Below are 6,764 nucleotides of genomic sequence, written 5' to 3'. Positions count from 1 at the left end.
CGAACCTGCGCGGGGAGACCCCAATGGATTTCTAGTCCATCGCCTTAACCACTCGGCCACGACTACATGGGCAGTACCCTTTCCGTTTAAATCCTTAAATAGAAATTTCACTGGCCGATGTCACGGGAAAGAACAAAAATGAGTTTGGTGCAAGAAAACGTACTCTTGCAAACTGAATAGAAACCCTCAGGTGAAATGCAAGTTTGGCATGGAGATCAAATTCTCTGGGCACCTGTGGGAACAGAGAGCACTAGAAGGGGAGTCTTCACTGCATCAGCAGTAGCTTTTCGAGTTGTCAGGAGTTAAATAGCCCTGATAGGTGTAGCTTTTGTTTGGAACTTCCTTGCAGGCACTGAGGCCCCTTAAAGAACGCTAGTGGCTTTCAGGGAGGGGCTCAGTTCCCTGATTTATGTGCTAAGTAAAAAGTGAGGGAAATGATGCACAAAGGCCTCCTTGCATCCCACTTGTTCTGTGTCCCTAAGTGCCTCAGCCCACATCAATCCTAAGGGAACGCCAATCCCATTGTGTTTGTACGGTGCTTTGTATTTCACTATAAGCTTCCATGCTTCTGTCACATTAAGAATAAAATTTATAGATGGTTGGTGAGTTCCTGTCGCCCCTAGAACCTGGCTACCTTCTAAAAAGATCTTAGTTTGATTTTTACCAAGATAGGAGTTCATTTTCTCAAAATTTAACCAATGCAAGTATGTTTTCTTTTCCCCTTCTAGTTTTCCCATCTGAGTCAAAAGCTGCCAGTCAGGAGTTTTCCTGGGCCAGTCCAGTGCAAACATTACTGTAATTAGCTTTTGACTACTTCTTGGTGTTTTTCACTAATAATTTAAGAAAAGAGGAAAACAATCACAAACAGAGAAATCACATCACCTAAATAGAGAAATGAGGAGGAGGGACCAGGAAGGAGAGGGAGGAGAGGAAGAGAAGAGAATGAGGTAAAGGCAGAGAGACCTAAGATGTTCACTGGTTTTATGGGAGACAACCTGTTCTGAAGGGACAGGCATGAAGCAATTTTGATAGAAATTATGCCAAAAAGATTGCTGTCCATAGTTTACACATAACATGTTATTTGGTGTACATATTTTTATCAAGTATATATATTCTCTGAAGTCATTTGGAACACTAGCTTTGATTGAAATTAGGTATCAAAGAAAATCTTTGTGGTTGAAAAAATATATGTGCAAAATAGAAAGTAATTAGTGATGCATTTAAACCAAAATTATTAATCAACAGGTTGATTTAGGATAACAAGGAACAAGGATTGGACACAGCTGCAATTTCGTTTTTCTGGACTTAAAAAAAAAAATGTAAGCATGTCAGAATCAATCTCAGTAAAGGAAGAGCCAGAGTTGAGTTGTAAGAAACAAAAAGTCTAGTTATTATTTTAATCTGAAATTGGAAACACCCCCAAAGTCCATTTACAGTAGAAAAGGCAAATTGAGAGGTTTTTCACTATAATATCACACCACATGGAGAGTGAAGGAATTACAAGTACACATAACCCCATATGGACAAAATTTCACAAGCTAATATTGAGTGGAAAAAGTCAGACAAAAAAGAACACATAGTGCATTCCAATTTTTGAAAGTTCAAGAATAGGTGAAATTAATGCATGGTGTACATTATGATGAGGGTAATAATTACCCTTGAGAGGACATGACTGGGAGGTCCCACTACTCTTGCAAGGAGTTTTAACTAGGAGTTTAACAAGGAGAGTAATGATTTAACTTTCAAATTGGATGTTGGGTACATGGGTCTGTTTGCTGTGTGTAAATGCATTGAGTGATTTGCTATCATATGTTTTTTGGGTGTATCCATTAAGCTTTGGCAAATATCTTTCTTTTGAAAAATAATTCATCTACTATGATGTAATATTTTTGCTGCCACTAAAAAGTATGTTATGCATGAATATTTATTATGACATACTAAGATTTTCATTATGTATTTTCTTGAATAAAAAATCTGGTTATTACCAAAATTCTGGCCACTGTGCAAGTTCGGTTCAGTTCAATTGTGTCTGACTCTTTGCAACTCCATGGACTGCAGCACGCCAGGCTTTCCAGTCCATCACCAACTCCCAGAGCTTATTCAAACTCATGTTCATCAGGTTGGTGATACCATCCAGCCATCTTATTCTCTGTCATCTCCTTCTCCTCCTGCCTTCAATCTTTCCTAGTATCAGGGTCTTTTCAAATGAGTCAGCTCTTCGCATCAGGTGGCCAAAGTATTTGGCATTTCAGCTTCAGCATCCGTCCTTCCAATGAATATTCAGGAATGATTTCCTTTAGGATGGACTGGTTGGATCTCCTTGAAGTCCAAGGGACTCTCAAGAGTCTTCTCCAACACCACAGTTCAAAAGCATCAGTTCTTCAGTGCTCAGCCTTCTTCACAGTCCAACTTTCACATCCATACATGACCACTGGAAAAACCATAGCCTTGACTAGACAGACCTTTGTTGGTAAAGTAATGCCTCTGCTTTTTAATATGCTGTCCTGGTTTGTCATAGCTTTTCTTCCAAGGAGCAAGGGTCTTAATTTCATGGCTGCAGCCACCACCTGCAGTGATTTTGGAGCCCCCCAAAATAAGGTTTCTCATTGTTTCCATTGTTCCCCCATCTTTTTGCCATTAAGTGATGGGACCAGATGCCATGATCTTAGTTTTCTGAATGTTGAGTTTTAAGCCAACTTTTTCACTATCCTCTTTCACTTGCATCAAGAGGCTCGTTAGTTCTTCTTCACTTTCTGCCATAAGGGTGGTGTCATCTGCATATCTGAGGTTATTGATATTTCTCCTGGCAATCCTGATTCCAGCTTGTGCTTCATCCAGTCCAGCATTACACATGATGTACTCCACATATAAGTTAAATAAGCAGGGTGACAATATACAGCCTTGACGTACTCCTTTTCCTATTTGGAACCAGTCCGTTGTTCCATGTTCAGTTCTAACTGTTGCTTCGTAACAGATTTCTCAAAAGGTGGGTCAGGTGGTCTGATATTCCCATCTCTTTCAGAATTTTCCACAGTTTGTTGTGATCCACACAGTCAAAGGCTTTGACGTAGTCAATAAAGCAAAAGTAGATGTTTTCTGGAACTCTCTTGCTTTTTCAATGATCTAGCAGATGTTGGCAATTTGATCTCTGGTTCCTCTGCCTTTCCTAAATCCAGCTTGAACATCTGGAAGTTCACAGTTCACATACTGTTGAAGCCTGGCTTGGAGAACTTTGAGCTTTATTTTGCTAGCGTGTGAGATGAGTGCAATTGTGTGGTAGTTTGAACATTCTTTGGCATTGTCTTTCTTTGGGGCTGGAATGAAAACTGACCTTTTCCAGTCTTGTGGCCACTGCTGAGTTTTCCAGATTTGCTGATATATTGAGTGCAGCATCTTCATGGCATCATCTTTTAGAATTTGAAATAGCTCAACTGGAATTTCATTACCTCCACTAGCTTTGTTTGTAATGATGCTTCCTAATGCCCACTTGAGGTCGCATTCCAGGATGTCTGGCTCTAGGTGAGTAATCACACCATTGTGGTTATCCGGGTCATGAAGATCTTTTTTGTATAGTTCTTCTATGTATTCTTGCCATTTCTTCTTAATATCTTCTGCTTCTGTTAGGTCCATACCATTTCTGTTCTTTATTGTGCTCATCTTTGCATGAAATGTTTCCTTTGTATCTCTCATTTTCTTGAAGAGATCTCTAGTCTTCCCCATTCTATTGTTTTCCTCTATTTCTTTGCATTGATCACTGAGGAAAGCTTTCTTATCTCTCCTTGCTATTCTTTGGAACTCTTATTAACCTATGAATTTTCTGTGAATTTCCATCCTTTTATTTTCTCTGTTTGGCACCCTGAATCAATTAAATGACTTGGTTCAAGTAAAGTATTTATAGCTAGTAACCAAGTAGACTCAATAAACTTTGGCTTTTATTCACTAAATTATACTTTATTTGCAGATAGTGTTTCTTATGGGTGCTTGGCATATGGTTGGTACTCAATATTTTGCCTATATACTCAGGGAATATCTATATGCTGCTTACAATGGTTGCTTAGTTTTTCATGTGTACACCCAGTTGCTAAAACTATGAAGAGAAGTCACTGAGGACAGAAATTTTACATATACATTTTTTCAATACACGCATCTTTCAATTTGTATTGGAAGCCTCGTTTGTAGAAGGTGTAGTTGAAATTTTTCCAAACCATCATAAAATGGTTTCTTTTTGCTTATTCTGCTTAACAGTTCTTTCCTCTTTGGTCTTTTTCCTTACATTTTGTACTATGAACAGCACAGAGAAACCAGGGTGCACATTCACATTTATCTAGGAAATTTGCTCAGCTAAATATTCAAGTTTATTGCTTACAAATTGTTTTTCATCCCACTGAAGAACACAATTCAGCCAAGTTCTGTTACTTTACAGGAATCACTTTCCTAATTAGATATCCAATTTCTAATTTCCAATTTCTAATGAGATGTCCCTCATTTCCCGCTGAGACCTTACCAGAAACACTTTTAACAATTATATATTTTTTAAATTAATATACTTAAAAAAACAGTTTTAGGTTTACAGAAACATCCCATCTCGGCTCACCACTGCCCCCCTCCACTACCCAATTTTCCCTGTTAACATCTTGCATTAGTACATTTGCTACAACTGATGAGCAAATATTGATAAATTATTATTGACCACAGTTTATATTAGGGGTTCATTCTGTATTGTTTGACACTCTATAGGAGAGTTTGACAAATGTACAATGATATATCCACCACCACAATGACATACAAAATAATTTCACTGCCCTAAAAATCCCCTGTGCTACATCCATTCATCCCTTCTTCCCTTTCCAAACCCATAGCAACCATGGATGTTTACTGTTTATAGTTTTAACTTTCCTGTAATATTATATAGTTGGACTTCTAGAGTATGTAACCTTTTCCCTTTAACTTCTTTCATTCACCAAGTTGGATTTAATGTTTGTGTTTTTTTGGTAGCTTAATTGCTCATTTCATTCAGTTCAGTTCAGTTACTCAGTCCGACTCATTGCGACCCCATGGACTGCAGCACACCAAGCTTCCCTGTCTTTCACTAACTCCCGGAGCTTGCCAACCCCTTTCATTGCTGAATAATATTACACAGCAGGGATATACCACAGTTTATTTAACCATTCACCTATTGGAGAACATCTTGGTTGCTTCCAAGTTTTGGCAATTAGGTGTTTGTGTGTGTCTAACTTTTCAGTTCATTTAGGTAAATACCAAGGAGTACAATTGCTGGATCATATTGTAACAGTGCTTAGTTTTGAAAGAAACTGCTATACTGTCTTCCAAAGTAGCTGCACCATTTTGCACTCTCACTAGCAATGAATGAGAGGTGTATTCTTCTTAAACTTGGGAAACTGTTCATCTTTTTACTAGGGAGCCTACTGTTTATTAGAGATTAAAAATGAGATTAACAATGGGAGCTTGGGACCAAATTACTAAATTCAAGTCTCAGCTTCCTCATTTATTGGTTATGTCACCTCGGGCAGGCTACTGAACTTATCTGTGCCTTAGTTTCCTCTTTAGTAAAGAATAAATAATAACAAACAACTTAATAAAGATCGTTTTAAGAATTAAATGTTAGGTATAAAGCAGTCAGAACACTGCCTGGCACATAGAAACTATTAAATGATAGCTGATTTCATGTGTTCTCTCTTTTCTGATGGGGAATCATCCACATGGTGGCTTTTCATCCTCGGGCCTTTATATGTATCTTTCTTTTACTTCATTTGTGTTTTTCTTATGATTCACACAGCTTTAAAAGAATATTCTGCATACAACTGATTCACTTTACCACCGCATCAATTCTGTTCTTCTCCAGTATGATTTTAATTATCTTCCTTCATTTTAAACATGCTTGCATGTGTTTTAAACCCCTTTCATCCAGTGTTTTTATTTCAACTTGTTTTCTCACAGCTTTCATTCGTTTCATTTAGGCCATGTCTTCTTACAACCTACTAAGAATTGTTTACTGAAATTGTCTATTTCTCACAGTAGGTCTTTCTGATATCTGCTTCTAGATATTGTTCCCTTTCCTTTGACTATAACTTTGTTCTTCATATACTCAATGTTGCAATTTTCAAATTCAGTGTTTTGTCAGTTAACAGACTGGGTGACTTGACCTTAGCCCGACTATACAAATACGGAGACGCACAGAAGTGCTTGGGCCACATGTTTAAAAATATAGAAACCTACCTACTTCTGTTGGATTCTTTTCTGCCAAGGACACACCAACTGGCGTTGGGCTCCATTGGCAACTACATGCTGATTGAAGTAGGCAAATACAATGCGCTACCGTAGGGCAAAACACGGTAAGACCACCTCACGGTTTAAAACGTGGGTCGCAACCTATTTTAGAGTCATGAAAACAATATAACGGGTCAGGACTAGAATTTTTTAAACAAAGGAACAGAACACTAAATACAATGCCGGACAAGTAATAAGGGCAAGTAATGCATTATGAAATGCTTATTTACGTTTCTGAGTTATATTTGTATATAAAAGTGTATTCTTACAATCAGTCCGGTCACAAAACCTTGAGAGCCACAGCTCTAAAGAAGACTTTCACCTGAGACATTGAGGAACAAACTATTCGCGGGTAGAATTGCTAGATCCCGCTCTACAAGAGCTCACACGTTGGCTGAGGCCTCTGGGAAATGGAGTTTAGCGTCGTGGAGCATTCTGGGAATCGTAGTCCTGCATGCCCTCAGAGCACGGTTTAC

This window comes from Bison bison, unplaced genomic scaffold (genome assembly GCF_000754665.1).
Source record: "Bison bison bison isolate TAMUID 2011002044 unplaced genomic scaffold, Bison_UMD1.0 scf7180017863991, whole genome shotgun sequence".
NCBI classification, from domain to species: Eukaryota; Metazoa; Chordata; class Mammalia; order Artiodactyla; family Bovidae; genus Bison; species Bison bison.
Note: the sequence above shows the minus strand (reverse complement) of the source record.